The sequence below is a fragment of the Numida meleagris genome, chromosome 2 (genome assembly GCF_002078875.1).
Source record: "Numida meleagris isolate 19003 breed g44 Domestic line chromosome 2, NumMel1.0, whole genome shotgun sequence".
In the NCBI taxonomy this organism is placed as follows: Eukaryota; Metazoa; Chordata; class Aves; order Galliformes; family Numididae; genus Numida; species Numida meleagris.
This window is the reverse complement of record NC_034410.1, coordinates 27,926,789-27,942,269: the sequence shown is the minus strand read 5'-3', so window position 1 is coordinate 27,942,269 and position 15,481 is coordinate 27,926,789. Positions and strand designations below refer to the sequence as shown.

Below are 15,481 nucleotides of genomic sequence, written 5' to 3'. Positions count from 1 at the left end.
GGTTGTTCAAGAGGTGTGGTTAAAGTAATACCATTGCAAACGAACTGGACTTAATTACTCATTCAAAGCAGTTTGGGGTTTTTGTTAAAAAATGTATCTTTTCTAAACTTCTTGTCACTGGATCAAAATTAGCAAAAAACGGAACCTAAGGAGAGGCTTTATACCTATGTCTTTCCACCAAATGCCAGATTTGAAGGTAGTTTAAGTTTCCTACTTTCTTAAATGAAGACTCTGAGTGCTGCAATAATGTTATTTGTACAAATAAAAGAAAATAAAATAGCATTAGGACATGCACTCTTAGTTGCTATGAGGTAAGTTCGGGACAAAAAGTCAGCTGAGCCTTTGTTTAGAATTTCCTGGCTTCAGTCAGTTTAAGTCTCTTGGGTGAGCCTGTATTTAATAGGGTACATGCAGTATTTAAGATCATCTACAAGATTCAAGAAATTTTAGAGCAATGTTTAACCAATGATGTACTGTAATTTAATATCATGGAGTGTGTGTGGATTGAAAGGGAGAATTCTGTACATAACCTGATGTCTATATTCATTCAAAAAAGGCAATGTAACTGATAGCCTGTAATAACTGGCACAGGGGTTCACTGATGATGTACACTATTACCTCATATTAATAAGAATTTACTAGAGCTCATTTGCTTTTATGTATTTCTATACATTTTCATTTAAATCCCATAGTTTTTTGACATCATTTACAGCTGAATGGTGCAGTGTGTGAATCGATTTCCATGTTATTTAAGTTTTCTTAAGTTAGTCTTATTATTCAATATGGTATAATAAGACGTTATCACAGTCATTTGTATAAACTGCAAATGTATTAGAGGTTTCTGATTTCACAGTTTTTTATTACTTCTTCCCAAGTTGTGCTTGAAGATTTATTAACTTTTGTTGTCCTTTTCTTGGCTTCTGAACTGTCACAACTCCTATCTGTGGAACTTTGGTGATATACTGCTTGCATTCAGTTGAAAAAAAATTATCCAAGCAGTAAACTTGCTTTGTATCAACCCAAGATGAGCTGTGAATGAAGAGCTCATTAAATAATAATCATAGTTGGGAAAAATCATAGTTCCTTTATTTTTAGGTGCTTTTATGTAGACAGACTCCAAAGAGTTTTTAAAGAAGGGTAAGTTTTAAAGTACTTTTATTGAGTAAATGATGGAGAACTCAAGAAACTTGTACTTTGCTGTGTCATAAGCAAGCCTTATAGGGCTACCAATGTTCTACTAATTGTGTAGCGGACACTTCATTCTGCTCTTTTTTTGGTCTTATTTGGTCCTTGAGTGATTTCCTCTTCCAACCTTCAAGTCTCTGAGTTCTTTTGGCAAAAATGATTCACAATAAAGAATAAATACATGGTTCTTCAAATCACAAATGAAAAGTGCAGTTGAGATAGGATACAGTAATTTGAATAATTACATGAAATAATAATAAAAATGGTATTCTGTTCAGAAGATTGATTTCTGTTGTTTCCATAAATGGTTTTGTGTTTTTGTTCAGAAATATCATTATTTTATACATTTTTATCTATTATGTTTATTTCTATTAAGGTTATATATTTGAATTTAAATATTTAGTTGTTATGTCCAACAAAATAGCATTATTAGTTTTCTCTCAAGAAAAAGACAAACTACTTTATTGCTGATTGGATTTTATCTGTAAATTTTTAAAATTTATCATCCACTATAAGAAAATTTGGAAAAGGTTATTTTATATTCATGAACAACAAGTTTCAGATTCACTCATCCTTCAAGCAGACAACATAATAATTTATTTCCTTAAGAATTTTCTTGTCTTATACGAAAATATTATGGCCTTCATGTTGTAAATGTGTCCTTGTTTCATTTGTCTCATCTGCAAAACTATACGAAGCAATGAAAATGGTAAATATCTATACAAGTGATTTAGTATTTAGGGACATATTCTCATCTCTGGCATCACAATGTTATACAGACATTGTATATGTTTCTTATGTCTGCAGAGTTTTTAGAAATATGCCTATTCTGAATGCTTACTACATTATTTGCCAAGAAAGTCACATGAACAGCTGAGAAAATACTGAAATGGGCATTTTCCCAAATTAAAAATTTATCTTGAAAAGTGCCCTTAGAATATTTTATGCAACTACCACAGAAATGCATTTAGGAGAGTAAAAACTACAGGGGGAGAAAAAGTTTGGAAGTAAGTCACATTATAAATAATTTTATATATGCATTTCTATAATTCTCATGTATATAATTATTCATTGGAATTGCATAAAAATGCACAATTTTTAGTTCATAAATTTTACTAAATATAACATATATTTGGTCCTTTTCTAAAACTAGCATTTATGCGTAAGCTATTTGATTCTGACAACTGATTATTATGAAAAGTTCTCTGAATTCCTTTTATATAGAATATTTTTGCTAAAAAGAAGTAAAACTATTCCAAGGAAGCAAAGGACTTCATCTAAGCCCTATAGATGGCAATGGAAAGATTACGATGGATTTCACAGCGATTTGGATTTAGCCCAAGGTATACACAAAAGTTCATACGAATCAGTGAGCAGTCCAGGATTAAGACATTAGCCAATAATTTCCAAAGTGACTGTTGACTTTGTGCCTCCGTTATGACACACAGTATCCTGATTTCAACAAAGTTTTGAGTAGCCAGTGAAAATTAAGTCCACTTTATAGAAATGTGAGTTGAGAACCCCATATTATTAGCCAGTTAAGAAAATTTTGTTCCTGGTTCTGACAAGAGTTGTATAATATTGGATTTCTATAGCTGGCAAGTCATCACATTACATTATTAAATCATAGGTTTCATAACCAATATAAAAGAAACTTGCTATGTTGCTTTCCTTCGACTATAATTTGTAGCATTAGTAGATAAGAAAAATAAAGCACATTATACAGGGGTAGGTTTGAACAGATGTTCCTGAATGGTTGCAGGGGGGTAGGGGTGTTGAGGAAGGTAAAACTTTCCTTCCACTCAGATGTCTGTCTTGAATTTCTCACAGTTTTTGCAGACAGTTTGGCTCACTTCCAACATACATCGTTGCCTGTCTGGTATGAAAAATGCCATCTGTGGTGTATGGAAGTTCTTTCTTTAAAAGTGGCCTGCTAATTATTGTTCAGGCAGGTGTTACTAAAGTGAAGTCAGGTGTCAAGCATGATATAACCTTCGAATTGCCTAAAATTGCCCTGCTCTCATATGCCGTTCCTTCCCAAAAGAGTAGAGCAGAATATTACAGAGAATTGAAAAGCTGGTTGATACAGGACTGAGATGACTCATGCAATGGTATACATTGTGGTGATGCTCAAGAACTGGAAGTTAAAGGGTGTGGGCTGAATGAAACATATAAATTTTCCAAAATGAATATCCTTCAGATTCTTCCATGCTGACTTGCTGTTCCTTCACATTTACTGTGCAGTCTTGCAAAATGTTAAAAATCCTGATGCTCTCAGAAATTTCAGACAAGGTAATAGGTGGTGGAAAGAATTTCCTTCTGTGCTTTAATAGTCTGGGAGAACTGTTTGTTGAAAAGAGAGGGGAATGATGGCTGTATTTCGTGAATGACACCTGCAAATTCTCACCTATATTCACTCTCCCATACACTCTCACTTTAAAGCTTTTTGAAGATTAATAGGATGATTAATGGGCCAGAATCAACACATGGGGGCTGGAGGCAGGCATTCAATTGATCCAGGAGTCCCAGTTCCCAGGATAAGCACTGCTGCTGCCTCTCATTTACAATACTTAGTCTGCTCCCCTGACTTCCTTACATGACATCAGCCCTCCCAACAGAAGATGAAAACTCACCACACTAGCCAGATGTCTCTAGCAGATGAGTGTTTTTAGGAGGTAAGGGATTGCCACTACAAATGCAAGGCTTCCTCTTTCCTATGCAGTTTTCAGAAGGTCTTTTGAATAAACAGTCTTTTTACTCTATGTAATCTGGGTGTTCAGAATGAAAAACAGTGTTAGCAGTTTAAAAAATGAGGATGAGGAAAATACAGGCACATTTACTCTTTTTGACAGTAAGGCTTTGCACTGTTTGCTCTATCAGTGATGAAAGTAATCCGACTTTTTCTGCAGCCTTATGCAGAACCGTTGACGAAATATTTACAATAAATTGATATGACATCGAGATAAAGTGCAGTCTTTTAAGTAACTGCATATCTAGCACTGTTATATTTTTTATCAACCCTGAGACATCTGGATGGTTTTGAACTACTAGTTTTCTATCATGAAGAGCAGTTCTACTTTCATAAAGACTGCCTCTTGTGTTTTCAATATCATGCTTAGCCTCTGACTGACTTAGCACACTGTGATTATGAGACGTACACAAAGAACTGCCATGCAGCACTACTGAGATGATTTCCTTTCTGGCTCAGCCAGATTCCTGTTAAAAGTTAGACCGACTCTTAAGAGACAAACAAAAGAAGAATTAAAGATTCAGAAACAGCACAAAGATAAGTCTGATGAAGCTGGAGCTAGGATCTAGTGAAATTAAAAGCAGACCTCGTACAAATACCTTTATTGAAACATACCAAAGACATTTCATTCAACAAACAAAACAATACAACAAATAAAAAAACTACTAAACCCAAATTGAATACCTGTCAAAATCTCACTCATTAGATTGAGTTCTTCATGGAATTTGCAGAACAGAGGCTTAGCTGGACACATTTTGATTAGAAAGAAAGTAAAACAAAGCCAAAATCCGCACAGAAATTGTTCCTGTGTGGTAACATGTTAAAGGCTAAAATCCATTAAATACCTCATCATATAATGGATTAAATGTGGATGAAGCCACTAGTTTGTGACTGAGTCCATCCTACAATGGCCTTTCTGAAACACTTTGCGAATACAGTATTTGAATGTTTCTTTCCATTCTAGCAGGAGACTACAGTCTCCTAACAAACATATACAAGAATATTCCACTGTCTGAAATTATCAGAAAATTAGTCCAGTATAGCAAAAGGCTTTTTCACTTTACAGTCCTTTTGTAGTTTTTCTGACAAGTCTGATAGAGCTCTGTGGGACAAGGTGGATGTAGGTTGCTCACAGATTTTGACGGATGAAGTTTATATTATCATTCAGATATTTTAATCAGCTTCTAAAGAATCATGCTGAAAGTTATGGGCAGCTTTATGCAAACTATAAAACCCCATTATCTCTACTTTTGCGCATCACTACTGTGCAGCTCTCTCTGAGGTGAAGATTTGCAGCTGCTTAACAATTCAGAGAATGACAACAGAATGAGTAAATGTGAACAATGATGTGTCTAACCACAACTGCAATTTGTGCAATATAACGATGAATGTTATATGAGATATGTGAGATATGATGTTTCACATATCAGTAAAGCAATAGTAAATTCCTCAGAGAAGCAATAATAATGAGTAGACATTATATCTATCTTGACTGAAAAGAAAGGATGACAATGCAGACAAAAATCATCTCGGTTCCCACTCTTCTCCAAAATGAACAAGCATATATGAAGTTGGCATAAAGCATGAGATTTCCTTTTATAAGTGATACTGTGATGCTCATGGCAATATGTTTTTTTGTCATTTTTAAGGACATTTAAGATCCTTTTTTTTTGTGTGTGTTTGTGAGTTATAAAATCAGATGAAGGCTTAATGACATATCCGAGATGAAATCAAATAATTTATCTGAATTTCATTAACCTTACTCACCAGAACTTCTCATAGCTCATATCTACTACATCTATGTCAAACGTATGATCATAAAGTACTCAATTTGAGAGCTTTTCAAAAAAATACAGTTCTTGTACTATGCAGAATTTTGATATTTGAAATAATTTCTCATTGTAACAGAATAAAGTATTTACAAGGCAAAATTGAGACTTGTGGACATATATTAAGAATGTGGGGTTGTCTTCACCCTATTGCAGTAGCTTTGGTATCTCTCAAAGGTGTGAAACAGAAAAACAACATTAGAGTAAGTATTTATGTGAGCAGTGGAACAATTTGGAGAATTGTTGCCCAGAATAGTGAAGGAAAATAATGTAGCAAGTATTCTTCTCTTCATCTGTCCAAAGAAGAAGAAATCTGTCGGCTTCTGAAATGCCAGTTTCTGAAATTGACATAAAGCCCAAGATGTTTTTATTATGATAATGTCAGTTAATTCAAGATGTTTGTGGAGGGAATTCAGGTAGGAATGTGCTTTACTTGGGCAGAACTATTGGATGCAGCAGATATCAACATTTTACACCCTAATTGCATACTTGCTAGTTCAGAACTACATACCAAATGTTTCAGTCCAGATTCTAATTTTAGTTGCAGTAATATAACACTGAAGCAAACACAGATCTGCATGTGATCACTACGGCTAGTTTCTAGTAGAGGGAAACAAAATAAAACAAACAATAATAACAACAACAAAATAGAAAAAAAAGGAAAGAATATTCTAAGAAGCATTTTATCGATTTTTTTTCTTGTTCACTACATAATAGTCAGTGTTTGCACAAGTTTAACTGTAAAAAACTTAAAAAAATAAAAAGGTGAAAAACTATTCAGAGCTCAGCTGGAGACAAAGACCAACAAATTCCTTTAGCTTTTTGACAGTGCCTAGATGCCAAGGGTACTCCCGTACTCAGTGACACTGTTAGAGAGCCTTTTATATTAATATTTTTCCCTGAATTCTGCAGAGTTGGTAGAGGGAAGTCTGTGTTTATTCTTGGTTTCCCTACTTCCCATCCTTCCTCTCACTGTGTTCCATATCCAAAGATTTTCCTCTCTGTGGTCTGAAACAAAAGATTAACATTGTCACAGAAATGGCTCAAACATGTCAACAGCAGCTTTGCTGATTGAGAACTATGATTTAAAACATAACCAATTCGCACCAAACTAGAAAGAGTTGTGAATTCAATGCATGTTTTTTTTTTTAAATAGATAAATACAAAATAATGTACTTCATAAGTGTTACTGCTTTACTCAGACTATGCAGATTGTACTGGATTTCATAGTCTTTTAAGAATAAGCATGCATTCCCCAGGTAGCTCATCAGTCCCTTAAAAATTAGAGGATGATTCATGTCAAAATTATGGAGTTGATTCTTTGCAAACCTATTCTAAGTAGACAAAACTGACCCAGACAGTTGCATTTGGACTCAAGCAAATCTTTTTTTTTTTTTAATCAATTTTTCATTATTTTGTCTTCCAGAATTTTGAAAAATTGCCACAAAACCCCCATAAGCACTCACCACCTCCCAAAGAGTACCCATACAAATTTTACTATTTTGATTCGGCTTTGGCTCAAGATATTAAATCAGTAAGAGTTTCATGACAGGTAAACACAGAAAAGAAAACCTTACAGACATCTTGATCACAGCTGCTGTATGAATTACTCTGTACACTGGAAGGATTCCCCAAAACTAAATATCAGGGAATACATTCCTTACTTATGACATACAAATTTGAAGCCTATTTCATTCCCTGAACATAAAAAGAGATTAGAAACATTTATGAATATATGGAGAACTAATTTTTGGAACTAGAATGAAAGAGAAAAAAATTGGCAGTTCATAAGTGAATTTTGTAGCAGATAAGTCTTTTTTTTTCCCTCTAAAGTAATGTGCATGAATAAATGAAATTTCTATTTCTATATTCATTTGTATTGATGTAAAAAAAAGAAAGAAAAGAAAAAAAAAGCTTTTGCAATGGTGAATTGTAGTATATGTATTATTTCTAATTTGATTGACAATATTCCAATGCTTTGTTTTAATCAAATGACTTTTAAGAGTTTTTCTGGCATTTTGTAATACATTACAAAGTCTTAGGCATGAAATGAGCTTTAAGCTTGCAAAATGAAAAGCACTCAAGGATTAAAACACTTTGTCTTTAAGTGTAGCATACAGTTTAAGAGCTTATGTATGATGGTAGTATTTAATTGCCTTACCATATGCTACTCTGACCTGAGATCTTTAGCTAGGTATCTGCTCTAGATTTCCAATAGCCTAAAAACATGGTAATTCTATAGAGTTTGGCTTTCCTTTAATTTTCCTTTTTTTTTTTTTTCATTTTTTGACAGTACTATTTTTATTGTAGCAGTTACTTGCAGGTATTATTTTATTATGTCTTGACCTGGTTTTAACACTTCTTCAGTTTGAATTTCAGCTTTTATTTGCTTCCAGAAAATTCTAGGACGTTTTAGAGCCAACAGCTTCAGTTATCAGCTTATAGGGAGATTTAATTAAAAAAGGACTTGCAACACCTGTCTTGATTGCTGATTAGGAAAGAACCAATCTAGTTTAGTAGAAGGGCAGCTATTAGCTCATTTGGTAATTGAGAGGCAGCTGGGGTATGAAGAGTACACTGCAAATGTTTCAGGTAATATCAGGTTGCATGGTATTGTATCGCATTCCCAATGTGTGGCAAGTGGTTTACCTGTACTGCAGCAGAAGAACTGGACCAGGTGGATGCTGTGTGCTTGTAGGTTTGGGTTGTGGGGAGCATTTGGTGTTTCTTGGAGGTGAGAGGTGTGTTTTGTCAGAGGTGCTCCGGCACTGGGTAAAGGAGCAGTGGGAGGAAGTGTTGAGGAAGAAGCGTTGGGGGTGACAAGAAGCAATGGTCAAGTCTTCCTAGAGACCCTGGAGCAGCGTGAGAACCAGTGGTGGGATGTAAGCCTGGAGAGGTGATGGATTCTATGGATGGTGAGGCTGCTAGCTTGTGACTTTGGGTAACAGGAGGGAGGTTCCTTTTTCCTATCGGACCTGAATTAATTGCATTAATTCAATATCTAAAAGGCAAGGAAAGGGAGCAACCTCTGCTAAGGGGGAGTACGGAGGAAGGTGAACTAGAGCTGAGAACTAGCCCCTGAGTGGCAGGGGACAGTGGCAGCAGGCTCACTTCTGTGGAATAGTGGGGTGTCCATCTCCCACCAGGCTGGCTGGCACTGGAGGACTGTTGTCTGCCAGAGGCAATTTCCCTAGAACAAAATAAAAAGAGATTTTCATCTTTCTAAGTAATTGTTTTATTAAAACTTGTTAATTGTACTCAATGTTTATAACTCATCATAGCTTATTTAAGGGAGTCATCCACAGAAAAGAATCTCTCTCTCAAGCAAGAACTAGGGATTTTCAGGATAGGAAAGAACAGAAACCAACTGATTTTCCTAAGGCAAGTAACTTATGCCCCGTTTCTAATGATTAAGAAAAATAGTTATTTAATGCCACATTATGTTTGAACACCACAAGCTTTAAAATTTCACCCAGTGATTTTCTTAAGTACATCTTCTGCTGAAAACTCTCCTTCTGTTGATATATGTGCATAATCTTTATAGTTCTTTAGGATTGTTCTTCATGCTAAAAATGTCAGTGTTCTTCCTAGTCTTGCTTGAAAGGTGGTATTTCCCGTACTTCAACTCAGGAATGACCCAAAAGTCTCCTGCCTGCACACGTGAAGTACCATAACTTGTGTTGAGATGTTTCATAATTGAAGATCCGTCTGCTGTTGATGCACATGCTCGTAATTTAAAAACATGAAAGAGATTATTCTGGTTATGGCAAATAATTATAATCAATGGTCAGATAATGCAAAGACCTACTAAATAAGTTACGACATGTCTGATCAAATAGTTTTGATGTGGAAGATCTCTACCCTGGATCTAGGGTTATGTGCTACAAAATGCTGATATACCATGCAGCATGCAACAACTTGACTCTTGGTGTTTCTAATAAACTAAACTAAAAAGATTATTCGGGAATAAAAGTGTGAAAAGTTTGATAGCAGAGCATGCCAAATAAAATCTGGAAACACCCATAACAGGTGGGCAGGCTGTTCTTCTGAAGTTATTCGATAGGCTTGCCTTGAAGATGGAATTTATTTTTCCAGCAACTCCCATCCCATCCTCTCCCCCACCAAAAAAACAAAACATATTTCTTCACAGAGGGAACAAAAGGTTAAAGTATTTCAAGAGAAGAAAATGCTGGAAAAATATAGTAAGAAAAAAACCTTAAAAATAAGCTTCTGCCTTGTTCCTCAGACTGATTACCCTGATGACTGCTTCCTGACTCATGAGGCAGCTGTACCTGTATCAGAACTGGCCACAGATGAGTCAGATGGTGTGGGGCTGTGCATGGTTTAAAAGCAACTTGTTGGAGGTTGTCCAGAGACAAGCAGCACAAGAAGCCAGCTTTGGGCAACACCGGTTACTGACCGAATGGAGAGTTCACCAGTTATGTACGTTTGTAGCTGAGCACCTGATGGACAGAACAGCCTAGGAGGCCACCTATGGACAGCTGTGCAGCTCAACAGCCAGGAAATGAGCCATGTGGATGAACAATCATTTTAGTCAGACCACATGCCTGTTTATTGAAACATCTTTTTACAGAGTTTGGGCATTAGATACTGAGATATGTTTGATGTTCTCAAGTTCCCAAGCTTTCCTCAGCAGGGCAGAGTCTAGACTACCATGTCTTCCTGATCATCCTTTCCATGTTAATATCTCTTGACTTCAGTTCGTAACAAGTTAAGCCAATTGTCTTTTTGTTTTGTTGGGCTCATCTTTCTGCTGATGAAGCATATTGAAATGCCTCGGTTCAGTGTCTAGTGACCACTCCAGCTTACACAAGGGAAGCAGTGAGAATGTACAATGTGCAGCTGGAAGTGGGGGAGGGCTGAAACCACTGCTTAGGCTCCCTTGGGAAACTCTTGCCATTACAGCACTGTTCAAGAAGGCTAATGTGCAAACAGATTAGAGTGTTTTCTGCTTGTAACTGGCTCCTAAAAATCAGTCAGAGTTTCAGGATGAGCTTGCCTGCCCATCTTCCTTGAAGTCAGCATAGCATCTGCACTAAGAGTTTTCTGTCTGTCTCCCTGTTGTTTTTTCTGTTGTTTTTGTTTTTTGGTAGTGGTGTTTTTTTTTTTTTGTCGTTTTTTGTTTTTGTTGGTAGAGTGTTGTTGGCTTTTTTTTTTTGTTAACTAAAAGTAACTTTCAAATTACAGAAAACTGAGGTTTAGCTCATTGAAGAGTAACAGAAATACGAGCATAAATTTCAATTTTCCTGCTACTCATTTTGTCTTAATAGTGTGGGCCATGATTTTCAGACTCTATATTTCTCATTATTCAGCCTTGTCTGGTTTTCTGTGTTAAATTCTATTAAGTCTGGTCTCCAGGAGAGCCTTCCTCCTGCAGTTCTCAGGCACAGTTATGTCCTCTCCTTAATCAGGCCACTGCTTTCTCACCCCATGCTACATATTCTGTCTGCTATGCTTCATGGACTATACCCTTCCAGCTTTCTTGCAGCCTGGCTATCCATTGTGGATCCAAGGACAGCACCATCTTTCTCTCCTTGCAGAAGATGCCCATGATCTGATGTTCTAGCTGACACACATACAAAGGGTACCAGAGAAAGTTTCTTTCCTGTTCAGCAAAAACCTATCTTTAAAACATAGTATACAACATATATAGCTATGTGAACAGGCAAATAACATAAAAAAACTTCCATCCTACTAGAGGATGGTTTTCCAGAAAAAAAAAATGGATAACTACAAAAAAAAAAAAAAGCAGTTACTAAAGTGATGTAAAGGAAATGTCAACTGGATGTAGCTGCATGCTGATATATGATAACCTGTATTTGGCAAATGCACCGGAGACTGTGACTCCACAAGCTGTTCAGCTGATCTAATAATTTGCTGTTGCAGAAAAGAAGTCCTCTTTCCACACCATCCCCATCTCTGATTTGTAACTGTGTGGTTCTGTCTTCTGCATCCTGCGCTTCTATGAGCCAATTAGCTCACTAGAGCAGTAATAAAGTATGTGTATATATATATACATATATATATGCGCACATGCATATTTTCTGGACTAGTTTATTGCAAAGCAAGTTTGTGAGTTAAATCAACTCATGTGGAATCCTGTCAGTGTTGGCACCAGGGCAAGGTGAGAGGTGGAAGAGATCTGTTAGAAGTGAGAAGGGGGATGGCAGTGCTGTCTACTTTTTCAATAGAAAATCAGCAGCTGACCCACCAAATGGGGAACACCAGAGCCTAAGGTGCAATTGTTGCCAATGGTCTTTATACTTGGGAACGGAGGGAAATTTTAAGAACGACAGAAAAATTCTGTTATCTGAAAGAGAAAGGTGAAAAATACCAGGCACATCACTGTTCAGAATAAATCTTGCAATACGATTAAGAACAGATTGTAACAAAGAAACACGAAGGATGAAGTTCAATGTTTAGTATTACAAAGAGCTTCCCCGACAGATCACCAGAAGGGTCTATAACTTTCTCTGGACATCTTGGTAACCCTTGAATGAACTGAACAATTAATTGAGAATGGTCATATCTGGGGACTGCTCTATAGTTAGCAGTCCTGCATAGAAGAGAGAGAAAAGACTGGAGTTTGCAGCAAGTGGCTAATTGCATGGTGTTAGGATGATCACTATGCAGCATATCCTTGTCTTCAGGTTTCTGGAGTCAATAATGCTGTTATTAAGAACTGAATATTAATATATATAGCTTATTTAATATGAGCAAATAACTTGAATATTTTTAAAAGGTATCCTACATCGTAGGGTTTATCACTTGGAAATATATTTGAAATATTTTGTAATACAAGATTTGTAACAACACCGATGCATCTAGCACTCTCCTAATGACATTCATTGCCAAGCGTAAAAATAGGCACTAAATACTTGGAGCAGAGATACGAGAAAAATCTATTATATCTACACAATATACTTACATAAAGTGTTTCTACGCACAAAGATATCAGTACATAAATAAGAGTACTCTAAACCCAGCCCAGCTCTGGATGTGATTCAGGTTGCTGTGAATGATTGCCAAGGCAGACTATATTGCCCATCCCAATTTCAACCTGCCCTAATTCCCTTTAGGAGTTTATTATTTAGTGCTGGTTTAGTGCTCAGAGAGACCCAAACAGGAAGCGTCTGGGCGTTCTCAGTTCATGAAGTGGGTGGGATGGAGTTCTTTGGAGAAAACAAAATATGATCCACCTACAGACAGTATTAGGCCAGCTCCCCAATTTCCTCTAAGTAGAACAGAGGCTTTTGTTGCCTTGGTTACTGGAATGCTCAACTGGTCAACAGCAGAATCCCAGTCTCCAGACAGAACATCCTTCTGCATTTCTGATGGCAGCATGGGATGTGAAATATATCCTTTGTTTTTGTTGAGGAAAAAAAAAAACAAAACCACAAAACACTATTAACTCTCTGTTTTAAAAAAAAAAAAAAAAAAAAAAAGCCAGCTCCTTGCTGAGGAGGTTGTGCAAGGTCACTGAATGGAGGGGGCATTGTTTAGTGGACGGTTAGACTTTTCACTAAAGCAACATTCCTGGATGTTTAATTTTCCATTCTTTTCTTAGCAAAGAGAATAGTGAGCACTGGAAACTGCATGCCAAATTTCAGTGCTTAGAGAACATCAGCAACTTTGTACAGCCAGATAACTGACGTTTGTTTAAAAATTGTTCTCCATCTCACTAGAGGTGTAGCTGTTTTATTGCTATCTATTCTTCCTTGAGCACAGAAGCTGGAAAACACAACCATCTGCTTCCCCTGTGAGGTATAATCAAATCCAAATGATTTCTTCTAGTTTCAAATGCAAGAATTTCAGTGTGGTGATACTTGAGTGAAAGTTTACACTGAAAAGGGGATCCAAATTAATTTTAAAAGTGTTGAGTCCCAAAAAATTATTGGTTTCTCTTTGTTCCCAGAAGGGTGCAATATGAAGTAGTGGTTCCATTGTACTTGAAATATCCCCAGTAGCCCTGGTTCCCTTGTCCTGGCAGCTGCTCTTTTCACCCCAGATCAATGCCCAGGTACTGGTAACCTTTATTACTATTATTTTTATTCTTTTTTAATGGAATTAAAATGACTAATTTTTAGTCATTTTATCTCTGTGAGATGCTAGTGGAGCAAGATAAACACCAGCAACAGCTCAGTGTAGCCTTCTAGGATGCTGTGAATGAGAATCTTCGTTATGATGAGGTCAAGCAGCCGGAATGTGAGAGTACTGACATAGAAATACCTAGGCTAACCTAAATGAAAATGTGTCTTTTATCATATGACTTTGCTTGTGAGAACTTTTGACACCCTGAAAATCTATTTAGAAAGAAAAGTGTGATTTTGGGTGAATTTGGAAGTTTCATTTTGATGAACTGGGGTTTTAGAATTTAATAACTACAAATAATTTTATAAGAACCTCAAATAGCCATCAATCAACACTGGAGTTAAGAGCACTAGGATGTACTTTTAAATAATTTTATTAAGCTTGTTTATCAATATTATCAACATCATTTTACTAGCATAAACTGTGCACATTAAGAGAATGCAGAAATATAGCTTATGTTTCATTTTTAACTGCTTGTTCTCTGTTCAACTTAGCATAAAATGTTTCCAGTAAACTTGTACTATTGCATGACATACTATTGTAGTGTTACATTATTCAAGCTGTAAGATATTGTTCAAATCTAAACCCCAACTGTTCAAATTGAAGGACATGGTTTAGTGGGCATGGTGGTGATGGGTTGGACTAATGGTCATAAAGGTCTTTTCCAACCTTAATGACTTTATGATTCTGTAACTATGATTTCAAACATCACATGTGCATTACTTCAATTATTTTAATGTCAATTTCTACATGTTTCTTTTCCTAAACAAAAAAATTCAGCTCACAGTACCTGTCACAGTTCCTTTCAAAAAATAAAGGTTATTTTAAGGCAGATATTTTTTCTTAATAAGTAGCAGTATGTGTGGTGAGATCATTGATGGCAGAACTTACAGTCCATTTCTTCTGCAAAGACTGTAAATGGAACTGAACATTTGTGAGGAAGGGAATGTTGGGACATGGTGTTATTTTATTTCTGGTCAACCTATTTTATCACAAAAGTTATGATTTTTACTGCTGACAATCATATGAAATTGACTGACTAACGTTTGATGGGGAAATGCATGTTCCTGAGCTTCAGATCAACAGCCTAATGTACAAAGCCTGTTCTTATTCCAGTCATTTTAAAATTTCTACAGCTAACTAGCATACATGTGTTTTCACGGTTTCTTTACATCACTCCTTTCTTAAGGAAACCATGATAGGTGGTTTCTAGAAACTGCCTAGAGCGTAATCATATTAATCAAAGCCATATAAAATTGAGCTGTGATAAGCCCTTCCTATAACTAAAAAATAGAAACTTTGCACAGGAGGAGTGCTTTACTGACCAGCGTAGCTGATCAGAGGAACTGACAGGGACACCTCACCTTGTTTCTCAAAAACACAAAATCACACAATGGCTCGAGTTGGAACGGACGTCAGAGATCATCTAGTTCCATCCCCCGCCTGGGGTGCCACCCACCAGCTCAGGCTGCTCAGGGCCCCATCCAGCCTGGCCTTGAACTCCTCCTGGCATGGAGCATCCACAGCTTCTCCAGGCAGCCTGTGCCAGGGCCTCACCACTCTCTGAGTAAAGAATTTCCTCCTAACATCTATCCTAAATTTCCCC

At 36.4% G+C, this 15,481-nt stretch overlaps 1 long non-coding RNA gene across 2 annotated transcripts; it reads right to left on the bottom strand.

Moving 5' to 3' along the window:
- On the bottom strand, nucleotides 4,526–15,336 carry LOC110394930. Of its 2 annotated transcripts, none has more exons than XR_002436036.1 (3): nucleotides 15,240–15,336; nucleotides 8,413–8,953; nucleotides 4,526–6,771 (listed from the first exon to the last, which is right to left on the bottom strand). It is a non-coding gene; the product is annotated as an uncharacterized LOC110394930 (long non-coding RNA). The 2 variants fall into 2 exon arrangements; XR_002436035.1 differs by lacking the exon at nucleotides 15,240–15,336 and adding an exon at nucleotides 12,988–13,141.